Source organism: Canis aureus, chromosome 8 (genome assembly GCF_053574225.1).
Source record: "Canis aureus isolate CA01 chromosome 8, VMU_Caureus_v.1.0, whole genome shotgun sequence".
Lineage (NCBI taxonomy): Eukaryota > Metazoa > Chordata > Mammalia > Carnivora > Canidae > Canis > Canis aureus.
In genome coordinates, this window is record NC_135618.1 from 24,130,974 (window position 1) to 24,152,713 (window position 21,740).

Consider the following 21,740-nt stretch of genomic DNA (forward strand, 5'->3'; position numbering starts at 1 on the left):
GTATATTAGAATTCTGTTATTGAAACTCTGGAATAGCTCGAGATGGATTTCGAGGTATTGACATTCTGAAACTTAGGTAGGCTACATAGGCTGGGATTCTAATTCTGCAATCTATAAATTGGATAAATGATATTCAGGGTAGAAAGCCAGGAAATTGTGATATTATGATGAAGCAAACGCTGGACAAGTAACCCCAGGTTTCAAGATTGCATAAGGTGGTCCAGCTCTAAAATGGCTTATCTGAGCTATGGAGTCCATAGTCCCCTAGGAGAAATCTAGCCTAAGACCACCACAATCCTGGACCATTAGCTGGGAACAATGAGAGCTGCAAGGGGCATAGGTATCTCTTCTAAGTGTTAAGCTCCAACATGGGAAGTGTCATTGTAGTACTCAGCACAGAGTATCACACAGGAAGAAATAACAAATACCTTAGTATTCACTATTAAATACCAGTTACCATGTTATGATGAGTTAAACTATCTCATTACATGAGAAATAAGTACAAAAGGGGCAAGAGATGACCTGTTTAGGAAGTATGGACATTGTTTAACAATTTAAATGGCAGTGAGGTACACTGGAGAGGTAAGTTAACTAAACATTGAAAGACCCAGTTTCAGCTCTTGCCAGGAATTAACCTTGAGAGCTTGACCAAGTCAGTTTCTCTGGGTTTCCCTTCCCTCATCTATAAAATATTAACAAAAATAGTTTCATCTCTGTAGCAATGTACTGACCAAATTACCTACTGCTTAGGATGGCTGTGTAGCTCTGCAGCTATACTGTACACACCTTAGCATCTCACTGTGACTGCCACTATTTATTTTTCTTCCATTAGGGATTTGGCTGATTGGCTGCCTGCCTTCTAATGCAAGTTTCTGTACCTAAGAGACTTTACTGCAAAAGGGAAGGAGGGGCACTGGAGAGAATATATGAAAATAATCCAATCCTTTGGAGACAAAGAGTCTCTTCCTACCTATTTTTTCTGTGTATGCTTAGCCTGAGTGTGTACAAGAAATCAACCTCATTTTCTAGAAAAGGCTCTAAAAATAACTAGGATTTATATATTTTCAAAAGAGTGGGCAGGGCACAATGAGTCACTAAGAGGTGATTAAGTCAGGTTGTTTGAGGTTCCCTGAGGTGACAGGATGGTCTGTAGGCTTTAAAAATAAAGCTTATATAGCCTATTACCATGATGAAGTGAAATTCAAAATTACATTTTATATTTGTAAAGGACTAACAGGCAAGGTCCCTATGGATTGTCAAATACTACATAAAATGCTATAAAAACTAGACCATAATCTCTCACTAACTTACACATTAGCCTGAGGCAGTAAAGATGGTTTTTATTGGAACTAGATTTTGTGAGGGGAAAAAGAAAGTTACGCACAGTTTATCCTGGCTTTTCAGGCACTTTGCTTCTTCCTTGAGTTAACATGACGTATTCTAAGTGATTAAATAAACTTGTCTAGCAACTCTTCTCATGCACTTGAAAGGAAGCAAAGTAAAGAAGGATTTACTCTGAAGAGAGGTCTTAATTCTACCACTGAAAAGTGTCCCTACTTTAGTCTAATCATCACTACAGAAACCAAGAAAGGCAAGAAAAATGAAAGCTTCTAAAATAGCTGATTGTAGAGACCCACTTATACTCCATGTATGATTTCACTTATCACATCATACCTCTGCAAATCTAAAGTAATATACAGGGGAAGAATTCAGGAAATGGAGGAGGGATCACTGTCAGCATATGACCCAGGTAAGGTAATAGTTGATATTTTAGTTCATTTATTATTATTTTTTAAAGATTTTATTTATTTATTTATTTATGAGAGACACAGAGAGAGAGAGAGAGAGAGAGAGGCAGAGACACAGGCAGAGGAAGAAGCAGGCTCCATGCAGGGAGCCTGATGTGGGACTCAATCCCGGATCCAGGGATCATGCCCTGAGCTGGAGGCAGATGCTCAACACTGAGCCACCCAGGTGTCCCTAGTTCATTCATTATAACTGAAGTTCTGGGCAAGGCTTTTCAAATATTTGGGGGAATTAGTCATTTTTTCTTATGTTCAAGATAAAACTTTGTTACTTCAAGAGTAACTTTGAACAGCTTACAGTCAGATTTACAATATGTGGCAGATTTATCAATGATCTCTACTCAAGCAGTTGAGCAATGTGCATTTGAGCAATGTGTCTTTTGTTTCCTTTTTTTTTTTTTTTTTTTTTTTTTGGTGTCTTTTTCATTTGCCTTTCAAGAGTTGGGAATGTGCAGAATCCTGGAAGCTTGGACTAAACTTTAATGGGGACAAACTGCTGGCTATTTAAATCTGGCCTCCCCTAATATTTAGACTGGTCCAATTGAGGATTAACCTTCCATAACTTAGGTAAAATGGAGAGGAGGGTAGTGAACCTGAGTCTTGAAACTCTCAGGTAAAAGGCCCATGTTTAATCTCATGCCTTATGAGCTCCTGAAAAGGTCAGATGTGGTAGGAAGCATGTTTGACCTTTGCTGTCAGAATGACCCCTGTCCTAATCCCACACCAATCATTTATTACCTCTATGACTTGGTAGCTAAATTACCTCCTCTGAACTTCAGTTTTGTTTTTATTTTTCCCCCATCAGTAAAATGGGAACAATGACAACCATCTCAAATATTGCTTGGAAGATTAAATGAAATCTCATATATGGCTCAGGGTTAAGTTACCTTACTGGAACTAGATTCAGGGTTCCAGCAAAGGAGGAGCCCTGAGTCTGGAACATAGTGACCAAAGAAAGAAAATGCTCTAAAAAAGGGAGAAGAGATTAGTGTTCATTGCTATAGAAAGATCTAATAAAATACAGCTTAAAACAATTCCTTTCTCCTTGTATCTTCCAAACCACTGTCTCTATTCTGTCCTTTGTTAGTATCTTCCTTCACTTTACTAAACTGTTTTCATCAAGATTCTCAATGAATTCCTATTGCTAAACGCAAAACTCACTTTGGTCCTTTTTTATTAAGGTAAAACCAGTACAGTTTGGAGACTTGGAAAGGAAGAATTATAGGTGCAAAGAGCTTGCCTGGATTCAGAGTGAGAGCCTGAATGGCAAATTGCCATTTTAGTAAATGCGTCAACTTGAGCAAGCTATTTGACTATTCTGAGCTTGTTTTCCTTCTCTATTATTAGAAGGAAAGGAAAAAAAAAAAAAAACTCTACTTACCAAGTTCTGATAAAGACTAAGATCTGATAATAATACACAGAAGTATATGGTACCCTGCTTGGAATGTGATAAGTGCCCAGCAAACATTTTGCTTTTCCCTTCCCCTGATATAAAATATTACCACATAGCAGCCATCATTTTCTTCTACCCTTTATCATGCAAGCTTCTCCTAAAATAGGTTAGGAAACCTATTTTAATTATCTGTGCATCCATAATACCCAGCACACTATCTGAAACATAGTGCATGTTCAGTAAATTCATATTGGTTGAATGAAAACTAAAAACAGCATGAATAATGACATAGGGGAGTTCCTATAGAAGAAATGTTTGATGGTGCTGACACCAGTTTCCTAGTGCAAGTTTCTTTTAGAGGGTCTATTGAGAGATCAAGTATAATGATCATGCATAATAAAAAGACTACAGATAACAATCAGTAACATTTTATAAGAATATCTTATGTGAGCAGCCTGGGTGGCTCAGCGGTTTAGCGCCACCTTCACCCCATGGCGTGATCCTGGGGACTGGGATCGAGTCCCACGTTGGGCTCCCTGCATGGAGCCTGCTTCTCCCTCTGCCTGTCTTTGCCTCTCTCTCTCTCTCTTTCTCTCATGAATAAATAAGTAAAATCTTAAAAAAAAAAGTATTAATAAGAAGAAGATCTTATGTGTGTCTCATGATAAGTGCTTTATATGTGTTACCTTAATCATCACACAAGCTTTTTTTTTTTTTTTTTTCATCACACAAGCTTTAAGAAAACTGCCCTGTGTCCATTTTACAGAAGAAACAATTGCTTACACAATTAAGCAACTATCCAAGATCATACACCAGCTGAGAGTGGAGCTGTGTTTTGAATCTAGACCTGCTTGGAGAGTCTCTGTTCTTAAGCCCTATGCTATGTGCCTGATTCCCCACCAAATGTGTGTTGTGAATACATGACTGACAAGGCCTTCCCTGATGTAGCCACCCCCTATCTCCAGGCTTTTCAATGCTCCTCCCTGCAATCTTTTCCCATTCCATTTTCCTTCTTTAAACATTCAATGATCTTTCTCACCGTTGGGTCTTACCACAAAGTTTCCTCATCTCCTTCCAGAAGTTCCCTCTACCCAAGTTGTCTTGAATGTGTTTCCTCTTCCTGCCACTGAACTATCCTTGATTTTAACATTTTGATGGAAGGCAGTGTGGCAATGTTTAAATGGAGGATGAGCCTGAAGCCAGATGAAACCTGGTTACAACATGTATGACTCTGAGCAACTTAGCTTTTTCAATGAGGCAATAACCATATGTACTTCACAGGACGTTCAAAGGACTAAATGAGAAAATGCATGCAAAGCACTTGCTTTAGTAAGTACTTAATACATGGCATCTATTATTAAGATGATGAATACTTTTACTCTTGCCTTAAAATTCCTTACTTAAGTCATGGTCTAAAAGTTTTTCAAATCTTTTAAGTTCATTTCAGTTATATCTAAAATAAATGCTTATTAATATATTTCCTTATATATTACATGTTCAAAATAGAAGAAAGACATGAATATCAGTAATTGAGCTTGGTATGTGAATGAAGAGAACTTTCTCAGGGGTTTCTGGTGAAAAAAGTTTCACATGAAACATTGACTTATTTGTTTCTGTGTAAGACCAGAAAAATATGATGATTGATTTTTGAGACTAAAATCAAAGTAGATATTAACTTATATTTGAGTATGATTTTGCCCTAGACTGAAATTATTGTACTTAACTGTTCCAGTTTTAATTTAGGGCTAATTCAAAGTAAGTAATACATTTCTCTCATTGCTATTTAAATTAGAGACAAGTTGCATGTATTTTATGTATTTGTACATATATACAATGTGTGTTATTAGGCTTTGGAGAATATTATGAATTCACAATAAAGATTATTTTAAAACTACAATAAAAATACCGTTTTCTATTCCCAAAACCATATTCTACAGTTTATAAAATATGACTGTTTAATAAATGCTGGAGTTCTCCCATAATTCTCTTGGGTAATTTGTTTACCCAAGGTTTTTATATGCTTATGACTAAATCAGGAATTACGAAAACTGTGATATATTCAAGCAAAACCTTCATAACCAATTGGGTTATGCATTGTCTATTTAAATATCTTTGATTTCTGCAAAACGTATACCAATGCATACTCTTAAAGCTATGCTTAAGGCTGGTTAAAGCTAAATTAAAGAAATATATAAAAGGTGATTTTTATGTCTATGCACAGGCTAAGTAGACCTGTGAAAAGTTATCTTGGGTTTTTGTTTTTTAATCTGTTCTTTTCATCTCTACAAAACGTTTCTTCTGATCTCCTTTCTCTATTTCCCCAGATTCATCCTCAATGATGTCATTTCTATTATCAAAGATCTTTAGTGTCTCTTTAAGATTTACCAAATGAAAGTAATTAGTACAACCTTCTTATCTCAGTATTTAAGAACATCCAGATACCCAGATTACCCTGTAGTTGGCACAGAAACAAAAATCAGAGGGAAAGAAAAAAAAAAAAAAGAAGAAGAAACAAAAATGGGAGTAGACATTTAGGAGACACAAATCCATTTTGTATCATCTCCCTGGCATATCACCTTGCATAAATAATTTCATCTTTTCTAAGTCTTTGCTATCTCAACTGTAGGATGAAAAAGTTAAACTATAGTTTCCTAAAGTTTGCCATAGCTCTAGAAGTCCATGTGTCTTTGATTTAATCCTTCCAGACATATTTTGTATGAGGTCCCTACATATTTCATTAGTTCCAAGTAAACCACACTATATACTGATTCATGCACACACCCATCTGCTTTTTTGGCTTCTTTTGGTATTACTGACTTCTTTCAACAAAACGTTCTCTTCATTTCTGTCAGTTCAAATTCTTACAGTTCTTCAAGATTCCTTTCATATCTCCCGCTCCATCAAACCTTCCCTGACATCTTTCAACTCATGGCATTATGGTCTCTGAAATTTTGCTTGAAACTCTTCAATATATGCTGCCTACAGACTTTTATTAGACAGTAGTCTCTTCTTACCCATGGTTTCACTTTTCGTGGTTTCAGTTATCTGCAGTCAAATGTGGTCTGGGAGCAAATGCTCCTCCTTTTGACATGTGGTCAGAAGGTCAAAGTGGCCTAACTCTACATCCTAATGCCTAGATCATTCACCTCACTTCATCTCATCACTTAAGCACTTTATCATCTCACATCATCATAAGAAGGAAGGTGAATACAGTATATTTTGAGATACCACATTCACACAGCTTTTATTAGAACATATTGTTATAATTGCATTATTTGATTATTGTTAATCTCTTATTGTGCCTATAAATTAAATTTTATCATAGATATGTATATATAGGAAAAACATAGAATATATTGGGTTCAGTACTAATTGTGGTTCAGGCATCCACTAGAAGTCTTGGAACATACTCCTGCAGATAAGAGGGGGACTGCTGTATTGTTTCTGATTTGGTCTTATCTATTAGACTTGGAACAAAGGCATTCTCTTACTAACTTCTGCATGTTTCTGGAGCACCTAACAGTGCATGGCACATGATAGGCACTCAATAAAACCCCTGTGAAATAAAAAGTCTGATGTACCATTCTAATATATTGTAAATGGTAAAGTTATCTCCTGTTACAGAAAATGCTGTTAGTCTTTTATTTGAATTCCATTTTGTGTATTGTTTTTGATTGTTCAAAGATGCAGTTTAATACTGTTTTTTATTATACCATATGAGTATTAGCTCTCCCCTGACACTAAGACAGGCAGAAAGATGATGCAGTTTACCTCTTTCTTTTCTCCAAGCCATTATGCAGAGAATAAGCTCTGTGTGATGAGGTCATACCCCTGTGTCTAACAAAGAAACAGGTTGCTTCTTAGAGTTAAACATCTCAGACCATTCCCTGTAATCAGTTAACAATTTCAGCTTGATTAAAATGTGTACAATCTTCCAGTTGTCTAATTTTTTTTAATTTGAATTTTGGATCAAACTAAGAAATTTTGTATGTCTCTTCTCTCCTTCAAAAACATTTTTCCATCATAAATGAACCTGTAATTGGAATTTAAAGGTCATTCCCCAGTGATAAATGTTATGTGGATGTTAAAGCAAAGACAGCTCAGGTTTTCTTCTATCCTTTCACCCTTGTTATTATGATGGAGGCTGCATAGATCCAGTGGAATTTGGCAGGTAAAGGGACTTGGTTGAATCATCTCAAAGCCCTGGAGTTTGGGGCCTCTGGCTATTATGGCTGAGTAGCTGCGAGTATACAGAAATTGTTGCTTTGTTTGCCCTGAATCCCTGAGCCATCTGCACCACACAGAAAAGCACTGTGAACTCAGTCATTCAAAATGAATATTTAAGAGTTCACTTTTGATATGCTCTTTTGTTTTATTTTTAATTTATTTTTTATTTGTTATTTGTTGCTTCTTAAATCTCTTGATCCCAACTGTCCTGTTTCTTCTCTGCTGGCATCATTCTGTATTCCCCTTAGTAGGATCAGAGATTGCAGATTATCAAAGGGAAGCTATCTTTTAACCCTTGAATTATTTCCATGATAAACAATCAGGACGGTCTCATATTCTGTCAAGATTTTGCTCATCTCTGTTCACTAAAAAATATAAATACGTAGGAGGTATTTTATGCTGTCTTCTATTTTTTGTTTTTGTTAGTTTTGTATGCTTTAAACCACTTACTTTTCAGAAATTGTACCCACGTGATAAGAGCTAAAATTAATGTCCTTTCATAGATTGTTTACTAAATGTCTATAACAATTCCAAACAACTCCCAAAGTGATAGTATATATGAACTTTCTCCATAGGTCTTCCAGATTAGAGACATTTGTCGCCATGCAATGATTAGACTGTAATATGTAACACCTATAAGCAGTTTTTACTAAGGTGAATGGCTGTTACTGGTCTCAAGGCTGAGAAAAATTCTATGGAACTAGTCTTTATAGCAAAAATTCATGATAGTGCAATCTTTTCAGTTTTACACACTAAAATGCAAAAATTTAGAGCTTTCAGCCTCCCAAACTTGGTAAAAGGCCAACAGGAAGATGTCGGAAAGAGATCTTTCACACTCTTGAATACCATATGTGACTTTTTAGGATCTGGTCCTGCTATATAATAAAAAGCCTCTAACTACAACCTGTTGAAATTCTACTTTTGTCCAGGATTTCTCAACCTTACTATATTGATATTTAGTGCAGGATAATTTTATTGTGTGGCCTGCATCTTGTGCATTATAGGATACTTAGCAGTATCCTTCATCTTTACTCCTTAGATGCCAGATACTAGTAGCCTCTCCTGATTAATGGAAAAAAAAAACAAAAAAACAAACAAACAAAAAAAACCAAAAACCAAGTCTCCACATGTTGCCAAATGTCCCCTGGGGAATGATGTTGCCTCCCCACCTCCAGAAACTCACATGACCTTTTATAATCCCTGTTTATATTATGCCCATCAGTCTGAATTTTTAATGTAGTTTCTAGATGTTTTAACAGAAAGGAACTCAGTTTGCAGTTTGCAACAGTAGGAATGACCAGAGGAGAGAAATTCAGGAGAGCCCATCAGACTGCAGAATTGTAAGTGTGTCCCACTTGCACCTGTGAGTCAGTTTAAGGAACCACCTACTACTCCTGCATCACCATGGCTGTCTCACACCCAGAAAGCTTATGACCAGACTCAGAAAATCAGAGCATGTATTTCTCCCCACCTAACTACCAGGACAAAGAGAAGCAACAACATGCCCAATCACACACTTTTTAAAAAAATAATTAATTTATTTATAATAAACAAATTTATTTATTTATTTATTTTTTAATCACACACTTTTTAAACCTCACATGCCTGTATGTCATTCATTGACTGAAGTCTAACTCATAAACAGACTTCTAGCTTCAAGGAAGTTTGGGAAGTATTATTTATTCCTTTCTAGCTCCTGCAATACACATAGAAGGTGAAAATCTGCTATGGCTAAAATACCATATTTAGCATGCCATACTATGGCACACCTGCTTGTTTTGGGGTCACTGTGCCCTCTGCAGAGATAGGCTTCATCTGTTCATTAATTAATTCATCCGATCATCAGCCAATTTTTCAACAAGTTATTGAATAATATGTTAGGACTCTCCCAGATGCCAATAACTTGAATTAGTTTATTGAAACATGTTAGTGGGGGAGGCAAGAAGTTGAGAGGGTATTGAAGATGACAGACCTGGCCTTATAGGTGCCTTTGAGACTCTCTCTCTTTCTCTCTTTCCTTCTCTATCTCTCAACATCCTTTTCCTAGAATGGGCTTCTTCATGAGGTGGTGAAATGAATTACGTGAAGTTCCACATTCACCCTCTAACAGCTTCCTCACCATATAATCATTTTTTCAACAAATACATATTGAGAATCCACTAAATATATATCTCTGTTAGGTGCTAGGTATGGGCTGTGAGAATCCAAAGGAAAGGCTTTCTTCTTCCAACTAAAGTTAAAAAAGAATAAGTGAGTAACAGAGAAGAATCCTAGTTTATCCAACTTGGGTCATGTGCTTCTTGAACTAAGCAGTGAATAGTGTATTATGATCAGCCCAATAGGAGTAAAATGTTTATTCATTTGGATCACTCAGCTAAGAAAGAAGTAGTAGATGGTGGAAGTTAAGGTAGGAGAATTGTATGACTTGACTACCAAAGGAATCTCTGTGAGGCAGAAAGCTATTGTACCTCTGGCAACTACAATTGCCTGCTATGTACTTGATGGTAGGCCAGGGGCTGAGAATATTGCAGTAAATAATACAACTTTCCCTGGAAAGGCTTTACTGTGAAACCTGATCCTGTTACCACCTACTAATCACCAGCAGAGGTAACCACTACCTCTTCTGGGGTACTAGTCATTTGCAGATATTAAGTTGCTATTTTTTGTATCTATCTTCCCCAGTAGGCCATAAAATCTTGGAATGGAAGCCTCTGGCATCTTACCTTAATACTGTGCTAGGCATGCAGATGTGATCCCATAGAATATTTGTTTGGCTAAATGTTGAAAGAGTGAAAAGAACAAATGATTGATTGGTTAAATGAATTAATTAATGCCTTCCCCTTATACTGAGACAACTGTAGATGAGGGCCTTTCTCCTTTCCTAAAGCAACCTTACCAGAGAGGCAAATCTGGCTCACTGGAAGGGTGATGGAAGGGCAGCTGATCTACTCTGACATGTTTCAATTTAAGCTTATCTTTCTTTTGCTCCTTTGCTGTAAGTCTATCTTTTTGGCTATAAGATTTTTATTGAATTTTTGATGTGTGAATGAATCACCATGTAAAATGTAAGCTCTTTCTTGAATAAAATTACACAAACAAAATACTCCTGGAAAAATGAGGCAAATAAGTCTCTTCAGAGGTGGTTATTTATTAAGCCCCGTCCACATTTAAAATGCTCTCATTTCAATAGCCTTAAGTGTCTCTAGTTGGAATTTTAGTGAGAAAGACATATGATCTGTGAGAAGTGGCACTTTATCTTGGCTGACTATGAAAGCATTTAAAAAGTTATAATGACTAAAAGTATTTTAAGTTGTCATATAAAATGTCTTCAGATTTCTTTTATCTTTTTTATGGGGAGGGGCCCCCGGAGAGAATGAGGTGGTTATGACTATGATTAAAATCAATGAAGACCATTGCTGGTTTTAACACATGATGACAATATTGTACACCACAGTGGCACATAAAATGATATCACCCATAAATCCTTTGCCCTTTCTGATGCTTCTAAGAAAACACATGAAATCATTTTGACTGATTAACAAGGCTATGCTCTGCAGGCACTACTGACCCTAAAGTTATTGGTATTACCTAAAGTATTTGAAGCTATAAATCAGAAGCAGTTTGCATTATTAGCAGCAGGAAGAGGTTTCCTAGGAAGAAAGAAGAAGGTAATAATTATTTAGGGTTATTTGTGATGTGTTTCCACTATATTATGTTTTGGATGATATAAGAAAAGGTGTGATACTCAATTCTTGCAAATGAGGTTACTGAAAATTAAAGGAGGCATCCCAGATACAGAGGAAGGCAAACTCTCCACAAATTAGGTTTTACCTTTTGGAACGGCTGTTTGTAGTCGCTTAGATGGAACAGACATGACCAAATGGGACTACTGATTTTTTATATCTCTTATTCTCACTTACAGTTGCCTACCTACCTCACTCTTACCCCTCCAGTCAAAACAGTCAATTTGTTTATGGGTTTGCGGTTGTAGTGCAGTGCTGAGAGAGAATGTAGAGGAACATTGAATAATTTGTAATTAAAAAAAAAAAATGAAACATTGGTACATTTGCCAAAATATAATGCCTAGGGGCACCTGGATGGCACAATTAGTTAAGCATCCTACTCTTGGTTTCCACTCAGTCATGATCCCAGAGTCATGAGATTGAGCCTGGAGTCGGGCTCCACAGTCAGCCTGCGGTCTGCATAAGACTCTTTCTCCTCTGCACCTCCACCACACATTATCTCTCTCAAATAAATAAATAAGTCTTTATTTTTTAATTTTTATTTTTAAATAAATCTTTAAAAAATAAAGTCAACAAATATTATACGCATTAGATGAGGTCTGTTATTTAAAATCACAAAACAACCAACAGGCTGTGTTATGTAAATTGAAGATATGGAGGCCCATTCTCACCACCAATCATATATGCACCTCTCAAAGTATTTCTCATTCCTCTATCAAAACCTTCTCCTGAGACAAGCAAACACCAGCTGGGCTTGTGGGTTCCAACACCAAAATTTATGTAATGTTTAGCATTACTAAAGTATTATATTGGCGTCATTCTGGATACTCTCTGTTGTTGAGAAACATGTTAATAAATATTAGATGCAAGTTTACCAAAAAACTGTTCATTAGATCTATTTAGCATTATTTTAATTTATTTTATTTTATTTTATTTTATTATTTTATTTAATTTTCAGAAATTCTTTTGGTTGCGAACAGCAATGAACTCCAATTAACTTAATTACAATATCAGATTTTTAGCTTCATCTGAATTGGACTCCAGTATGCATATCTTTTTTTCCTTTATGTATCTATATTCTTTACTTTTAATCCATTTCTCAAGCCAGCTGGTTTAATGTGACAAGAGAGAATAAGGGACAAGTTTTATACCATAGGCTCTATAGTTTATTAGTCATGTGATTACTGGTATTTAAAGTATCCATTTAATTCATCTGTACAGCAAAGTTAATAATAATATCTGTATCTCCTGAGATTCCTTTTTTTTAATTTTTTTTTATTTATTAAATTTTTATTTATTTATGATAGTCACACAGAGAGAGAGGATGGGGGAGAGAGAGAGAGGCAGAGACATAGGCAGAGGGAGAAGCAGGCTCCATGCACCGGGAGCCCGACGTGGGATTAGATCCCAGGTTTCCAGGATCGCGCCCTGGACCAAAGGCAGGCGCTAAACCGCTGCGCCACCCAGGGATCCCCTCTCCTGAGATTCCTGATAGGATTTTAAAATAAGTGGTATGAAAGCACTTTGTAAACTGTAGGACATCGAACAAGTATATCTATGTTTCCTTACTTTTAATTTCATAGTCTAAATAACTGCACTCTGGGACCTTAACAAAAAGAAACTTTGATTTTTCAAAGAATGCTTGTTGAGCTCAAAAAATCAAAGGAAAAAGAATGATCTCATACAAAGTAGAGGGATCACGATGGCTGTGGGGACTTAAAGCTCTAAAAAATATAAGGCACTGCCTTCCCTATATATAATTTAAAACTTATATAGTTTTACTACACATCTATGTATTGACCCATAGATCCTTATCAGTAACAGAGCTTAAAGAAGCTCAATAAAATTCTCATTTTTCTTGTTACTACCTTAATTTTTGGAAATATAAAAATTTCAAATATTTAATATTTTGATTGACTTTGATTTGCAATATCACACATTTTTCCATTTTTTCACTACCTCTGCATTGCTGGTACTTTAAGCAGATGCTTAGTCTGTCACTTGGCACTGGCATTAATATGATTCAATCCCAATGACTTTCAGATTCTGTTTCTCTGCCTTTGGGTTTCAAGTATGGGTCAATTATCTATCCTTGCATATCAAGGAGTATAGGAACAAGGAGTGTAGACAAGGCTACTGAGGCCCCACCCTTTTCACTAAGACCATTTCCATAGAAGACAGAACACCGTAAGTGGGGAAATTCATACCCCTCCATCTTTTTTTGGCCTATCTGATATGGGAGAGTTGGTTCTTGTCTCACAGAGTGGAAGAATGAATCTCGCGGACCCAGAACAATGAGTAAAGTGATAGGAATTTATTAAGTAAAGATAAGAGAAAGCTCTGAGGAGTGAGGGGATCCCAACAGGGTTGCCATTGAGGGCTCGCAGGGTTGGTCTTTTATTGAGAGCCTAATCAGGGAACCTAAATCCTTTTAACATTATCTATTGACATCACCATTGAGTAAGGACTATTGATAACATCTTTAATGGCTTACTTCTTCTTTGGGGTCTGGTTATTCTTTGTTGGTCACAAGTAGCCGTTGTAACAAGACACTCTCCCCACCAACACCTTAGGGCAGAGTGGTCTGGCTTGCTCCCTTATCTCTGGTTTCCTTACACCTCAGCATTTTGGGGATTTCTATGAGCTTAATTCCGTGGCCCCCTACCTAGTCCTGCCTAGCCCTGTTTGTCCCTAAGTCATATCCACTTTGTTTTATCTACAAGCTGAGGCTGTTCATGTCCTCATCTCCAGCTACCTGGTCCCTCATTACTTAAAACTTCCTATTTAAACCTGACATTACGAGGGGTGCCTGCATGGCTCAGTCCATTAAGGATCAACTCTTGGTTTCGGCTCAGGTCATGATCTCAGAGTGGTAAGATCAAGTTCTGTATCGGGCACCATGCTCCATGCAGAGTCTGCTTGAGATTCTCTCTCTTTCCTTCTGCCCCTCCTCTCACTTGCACTCATTCTCTCTCTCTAAAAATAACTAACTAAATAAAATCTTTAAAAAATAAAAATAAAACTGAAATTACAAACTACTTAATAATACAAAAAATGTGTAAAAACTGATTAGGTATTCATTCTGCTACATGGTCCATGTAAAAGTATATTGATAAAAATTCACAAAAGGGAGAAAGAAAAATCTTCACCCAGGAGATACAAGACACCAGAGATTTCCTCATCTTTATGATGGGTATGACCTCCATTTCACTTGTAATTCAGACCTCAGTTCTCACAAGAAGAAATCTTGAAATCCTTCTTCACATCTACTCAAAAGTGAGCCATCAGCCTTTTTGTGTGACATCTGCCATTTTCTTCCCTTTGCTTTCAGGAACATCTAGTGCTGCCTGTTGCCAATGTCTCTGATATATTGTTAGCATTAAGATTCTTCACTTCTTGTTCTAGTATTCACACATTAGTTTTATTCATTATGCCCTATTTCCTACTCGGACCTGAATATCTTACTCTACATCAAGAAGCAGTCATTGCTGATGCCTTAAACATTCTTGAAAGACCAAAGATGGCAGAGACCTCTCTGGAGCCTTCAATGCCCAGGTGCGCAGATGGCTGTTCTGTGTACAAAGAAAAAAAAATGTTTCTCCTTGTTAATACTGCACATTCCCATACACATATGAGAATAGGGATGCTTGTCTCAAGCTTCTCACTCACACTCTGACACATGCCCTTTCCATTTCTCTTATTCATGAATGTTGAAAAGCTAGATTAGGAAACCAAATGTGCTGCACAACAAATAGCTCATCTTCTACTGGCCATTGTCAGTGATGTGATGACAGAAACTTTTCCCCATGAGGGAAGATAAGCTTATATGCTGAAAAAGACAGATTGGAAAGATGGAAAGAATAGGAGTTCTTAAAGACTTTAATGGCCTATAGAATTCACCAAGCCTAGAAACTTCCTACTCATAGACTTCTTTGTTTTTGAAATATGACATAGCCTTTGTTTTTTAAGGCTGCTGACATGTCTTATTTTCTTACATAGACCTGAAAAGACCATAAGTCATGATCTTATAGCAAAAATGCATAATGAAGATAGTAATTAGAAAATTCTATTTACTAATTTGTCTTTCTCTTTCATATTTCCATCTCAGCAGACTCAGCTGGGCACTGAATAATTTACCAGCCTCTAATGGTCTCTAGCTCTTTGGTACAATATTAATTTTAATTAAAGAAATGAGTATATACTTGATTTAGGATAATACCACTAATTCCATCTAAGTGTTTCTTTTAAATTTTTTTTTCATAAGGTACATTTCACAAGGTATATTTTTCATGTCTAGTACATTAAAATACTTTTTTAAATGAAAAGAGAAGACACCATTCAAGCAAATTTCATTTTGTTTCCCATAGTTGTAACAAATGGATGAAACTTTTTACATAGCATAAGTTCTTTAGTTAGAAAGGTCTCTGAAGGTTTTTTTTCTCCTCACTTTCCATGAAGAGTAGTACATGACTGCAGCCAAGATGAAACTATATCATTACAATCTAATTTTATTATTTAATATAGAGGAATTTTAAAAACAAGAAATATTTTTCAAATGGCAGAGTAAATATATGTTTCTCTTCTATCTCTCTTCATACATGACTTCAAGTAAAGCAAAAGGGATATATAAAGGCATAAACCAAAAAACAATGGGAGTAAAGGAAGTATGCATCAATCTAGTTGCTCTATAGGACTATTTCTTCTGAAAAAACAAACAACAATGACATAAAGCATATTGAGGACTGTTGACTAATAAGGCAAAATGAGGATAAAGTGAAGGACACTTTATAAAATTTTCAGCAAAGGTTAAAACAGATTTTTCTCTACAGAAACTCAGTAGGCCTTGCAAGTTGGAAATCCTATACCTAAAACACTAGGAATAGGAAATAATTAAAAGTCTGTAGAAGAAACAGTTGATTTCCTTGTCTCCCTCCTATATCTGTACACAGCTGGCATGAAGGATTTAGCCCACATGAAGAAAAACAAAATGGCAAAAAATTCAAGTAATGCTTTTCAAATAAACTGAACCATCTTTTGCAAGAAGAACTAAGGTAACTAATATGAGAGATCGCACCCAGGATTAAGTGATGCATATTTTGTATTTAGGGATCTGTAAACATACCTGCCAGCTCTTTGCCCACTCGTAGTAAGGGGTGTCTGCCAAGCCCCACAGTGTCCACGGTCAGACTTGTGGTAGTCTCTTAGTTAAATGAAGAATATGCAACATTAGGGAAAATTTTATGCAAAAAATAAAAACTCAAATAGTGATTAACAGAGAGAGAATCCTCTCCATGGGAAAAAAGAGATATTTTGAAGCATAGAAGAATACTTAGAAGGTATTCTAATTAGTGTTCCTAGTTGTATCTGGAAGATATTGCCTTAATAAAATAAGAGCTGCCTTACTTGAAAAGGAAGAAATACCAAACACATACAGGAAAGCATCCTGGAATTTGAATATATATTCCAACAAACCTACTGTATTCAATGTCAGACTGTTAAATATTTCAGAAAAGCACTGAAAATTCCAGAATTATAGCTTAACTACTAAACTAGAAAGCTGACAGGAGTGAAAGGATTAGGAAAAATTAATTGGATGTATCATGCAACATAAGAGGGAAGTTGAAAATATGGTAGAACTTTGTGGAGTATAAAAGCTCATGGAACTTGACCCTAGGAATATTCTTCATGAGTGTAAAAGTGGGTGGAATACTAAATCATGGGAGAAGAAGATCCTAGTACATACTTAGCTCTTCAGTAAACAATTGTTACATAGCCATAATAATACAAGTACAATTTATTGGTTTTTAACTTTTAGAAGTCATTTATAAGCAAATTGTATAAAAGACTTCATTCACTAAGCTCCTAAAACATGTTAGAGCATCCAGCTTTGATACAGAAATTTGCAACACACCTGCCATGTTACTCCTACTATAATTTGAGAAAATACAAAAACCAAGTTATCTGTTTTTTTTTTAACACTGTTGGATAAATGTGGACATAAAGAAGCCTAAAAAAACTCCATCTGAAGGAAAAGATATTTCTAAGTAAATAGGAATCATCTGCTACTTTCCTCTTTGGATGCTCTGCCAAGTCTGGGTATACGCAAGCTAAAAATCAGGCCTGCCAAAAGGCAGAGGCCCCTATCTGAGGTAAGGAGAAGCAAGAGATTCAATAACATTGTGTCCTGGCTGACATATTAGATCTACAGGATCCCCAAACATGTAGCTAATTCTCTCTGCTTGTGGATTTTTTTTTTCCACACAGGACTTTTGTAGAGTGCTTGGCTGGGGTATCATGGAAGACAAGAGTTTTGGCTAGAAAGCAAAAAGAGCTCTCACAGTTCTTAGATCTTGCAAGAGGGAAGAGATTGCAATGTATGCAGAAAGCCCTCACCCTGAAAATATTTGAAATAAGAGGTAATTTGAAACTAACTAAAGCTGTAACCTAACCTCAAGCTACTTCAACTACCATTTGGATTGAAGTGATCATTTTCTTATACCAGTTGCCTAGTCACTAAGTTCCCACTTGAGCAGCAACATTTTCTTCAGTTTGTAAGGTTTTAAAAAATATTGTGTTGGCACACAATAAACAAATAAGAGCTATGGGAAGAAGCAAGATAAAGCAAATGTTAGTCAACAGAAAAAAACAGTCATAGAAATAGACTTAGATGTTGGAATTAGTAGACAGAAACACTAAAATAGCTATCATAAATATGTTAGAAGAACACATGAACAGTGGACAAAGAGTAGGAGAATTTGAACACAGAAACTGAGTCTACAAAAGTGGATGAAATGGACATTTTAAAACAAGAGGATATAAAACTTGAAATTAAAAAATTAATTGGATGGTTAAACATCTGGGAAAATGGAGTAGGTCTACTTTTACATATTATTCTCACTAAGTACAATTTAAAATCCCGGACAAGAAACCCCTGGGTGGCTCAGTGGTTGAGCGTCTGCCTTTGGCTCAGGGTGTGATGCCTCAGGGTGAGTCCCACATCAGGCATCCTGCATGGAGCCTGCTTCTGTCTCTGCCTTTCTGTCTCTCATGAATAAATAAATAAAATCTTTAAAAAAAATCCTGGACTTTATGTAGAAGGGGACTAAGAAAGGTAAAGAAAAGAGGGCAGACCAACTGAAACTTCAGGACTCAAGAATAAAATACTAGTGAGTTTCTTGGGTGGTTTTTTTTTTATTTTAATTAATTTTTTTGTCTCCTATGTCCTAGATTTAGGGCTAAAGAAACCAACAGCCTGGAAACACCAACAGGTATAGACAAAAAAAGCCACAACAGAGAATGTTTTCTCTAGCCAAAGAACCAGGAAAGTGCCAGTCTACCAAGACAGTAACCACCCTCCTCCAGTCAAAGAGCACAGAAAACACAGAGGACCCAACCCCATCCATGCAAACAAAGCTGAATAGTGGGTGAGGCTGCACTGAGGCACCTTCTAGGGTGATAACAGAGAAGGTAAAATAGGGAGTTTGGATTTTCACCTGGACCTAGCAGTAATGAGGTTCCCCCCACAACTTGGGTGGTGTCAAAGGAGGCCTTGTGGTAGAATCAGGATCTTCACTATGCCCAATGGTAATGAAGCAACAGAAGGAGCTCAACTTTCCATGCCTCCCTCATACTAACAAGGAACCTCCCACCTCAAGAGTGTCAGCCATGGTTCGGTACAGAATGTGGACCTCTAGGTCCTCAGGGCAGTAATGAGGCAGTGCCATCCTCACCTCCAGGCCCCACTGGAGTGATGTTAGAGAAATCCAGGTAAAACAGAAGGTTTTGATATGGTTTAGAATCTCAGAACATAGTGCAAAATTGTACAGATGCTAATCAAAAATCACTCATACCAAACACGAAACAGATCTCAAACTGAATGAAAAAGACAAACAATAGATGCCAGCAGTGACATAACAGGATGTTAGAATTATCTGGCAAAGATTTTTGAGGCAGTCATGATTTTAAAAAATAACAACAACAACAAAATAAAACTTCAGTGAACTTTTACAAATACATTTGAAACAAGTAAAAAAATTCAAAGCCTCAACAAAGAAAATCCAACAAGAAAACATAAGATAAAAAAAAAGATAAAAAAAAAACAGAAGATATAAAGAATCAAGTGGAAAATTTGAAACTGACAAATACAACAATTGAAATAAAAAGCACAGAGGATGGGCTCAACAGTAGGTTGAAGGGAACAGGGGGGAAAAGTAGAATAGAATTTACCCAACTAAACAAGAGAAAAAAATAACACAGCTTCAAGGATCTGTGGGACTATAACAAAAGATCTAAATTTTGTGTCATTGGAGTACTGGGGGAAGAGAAAGAGGATGAGGCTGAAAAAATACTTGACAAAATAATGGCTGAAAGCACATTTGGCAAGAGATAAAGACATAAAGATTCAAGAAGCTGAGAGAACCCTCAAGAGGATGAATTCAAAGATACCTATGATGAGACACATCATCAAATTCTGAAAACTAAGACAAAGAAAATATTTTAAAAGCAGCTAGAGAAAAATGACACCTTACAGGGTAAAAGCAATGTGAATAACAGAGGATTCCCCTCAGAAACCACACAAGCCAGAAGAAAGTGGCACAATATTTTTCAACTGCTGAAAGAAAAACCTATCAACCCAGAATCTTTATACCCATCAAATATATTCTTTAGTAATGAAGGAAAAATCAACAATTCTCAGATGAAGGAAAACTAAGAGGATCTGTCACCAGGAACCATCTGTCCTAAAAGAATGGTTAAAAGAAGTTCACACACACACACAAAAAAAGAAGTTCACAAAACAGAAGGGAAACAGTGAGAGAGGAACCTTGCAATGCCAGAAAGGAAGCAAGAGCGCTATAAGCAAAAGTATGAGTAAATATTTTTGGTTTCTCTTCTCTTCTTGAATTTTCTAAATTATACTTGATGGTTAAAGCAAACAATCATAACACTACCTGATGTGACTTGAATGTATTTATAGGAAATATTTCAGACAACTATATGATGAACAGAGATGTATAAGGGAATGTAAAGGGAGATAAGTTTTCTATACTTCACTCAAACTGGTACAGTGAAAACACCTGTAGACTGTGATATGTTATGTAATGTAATGTAGAACAAACACTAAAAAAGTAAAAAAAAAAAAAAAAAAAAAAGATGCACCCTCAAAAAACACTACTGGTAAAGAGGAATTCTAAAAAATATACAAGTAACCTGTAGGAAGGCAGGAATTATAGACTAATAGGTCTTTACTGGGGAATTTTATCAACATTTAGAAAAGAAATATTCCCACCCTTGCAAAATTCTTTGCAATAGAGACCCACATAAGCCTAATACTAAACCCCAACAAAGAAATTACAAGAAAAGTATGAAACAACATGTTGTTTTATGAACATAGTCACAAAAATCCCAAATATATTAGCCAGTCAATTTCAGTTCTACAAAAAATGGATAAATCAATCAGACCAAGAGAGATTTTTTTATGAATGTAACATTAAGTTAAGCCTTTAAAAAATGAATAAGTATAATTCACCATAGATGAAAGAAATAATATAAATGTCTCACTCAACTGATGCAGGAAAAAGTAATATCCAAACCCACTTAAATAAAACAAATTGTTTTTTTCAATTTTAGTTTTAAAATATTTACCAAAAAGCCTACAACCAGTAGTATATTTAATGATAAAATATTGAGAGTACTCTGTGCAAGGTCATAAACATGACCAATATTTCTGCTATCACCATTGCTACTCACCATTACACTAGAGGTCCTAGCTCGTGTGTTAAGGTAAGAGAAAAATGTATAAGATACAAATATCAGAAAGGAAGAAGAAGTAAAAGTGTTTTTATTTGTACATTGTATGATATACACATAGAAAATCCAAGGAAATCTACAAACAAGGAGAATTTAGCAAGTTCACAAGACAAGATCAATTTCCAAAATCATTTGTCCCTCCTCATGCTAACAGCAAACAATTAGAAAATTAAATAAATAAATTCTACCCTAGCATAAAAATTATTCAATTCCTGAGGCTCCTGGATGGCATACATGGTTAAGCATCTGACTCTTGGTTTCAGCTCAGGTCATGATCTTGGGGTCATGGGATTGAGTCCCAGGTCAGACTCCACACTCAGTACCAAGTTGACTTCACATTCTTTCTCCCTCTCCCTCCGACCCTCCTACTCATGCTCTCTCTCTCAAATAAATAAGTAAATAAACCTTCGAAAAAATTATTCAGTTCCTAAGAGTATGTGTACCAAAAAGTATGTATCTTTATCCTAAAGAGTGTTGAGTGTGGAGGCCGAGAAAATTAAGGTCATTCCACCTTAAATTCAGTGTTAGCACAAGTACAGCCATCTCAGGCCCCTGTGAATAAGAGCTGAACTTTACCTTACTTCAGTTACAGGAAAAAAAAAAAAAAAAAAAAAAAAACAGCTTAATGCCCTTGAAAGCCCCATATCAGAATGAGAACAGAGCTTAATGCCTTTGAAAGCCCCATATCAGAATGTAAACAGAACTTGAGAAATTCCTCCACCCCTTCTGGAGGTCCCCTAGACCAGCCCATAAAACTAAGCTGGA

The 21,740-nt window shown here is 36.1% G+C and overlaps 1 long non-coding RNA gene across 1 annotated transcript in view; it reads right to left on the reverse strand.

Moving 5' to 3' along the window:
- LOC144318516 (uncharacterized) overlaps positions 1-21,740 on the reverse strand; it is a 483,084-nt gene that overhangs the window by 218,258 nt on the left and 243,086 nt on the right. Inside the window, exons 10-12 of the long non-coding RNA XR_013384486.1 lie at positions 11,014-11,075; positions 10,149-10,199; positions 4,238-4,391 (exon numbers count right to left, since the gene is read on the reverse strand). This is a non-coding gene — a long non-coding RNA (uncharacterized LOC144318516). The remainder of the gene's footprint in view (positions 1-4,237; positions 4,392-10,148; positions 10,200-11,013; positions 11,076-21,740) is intronic.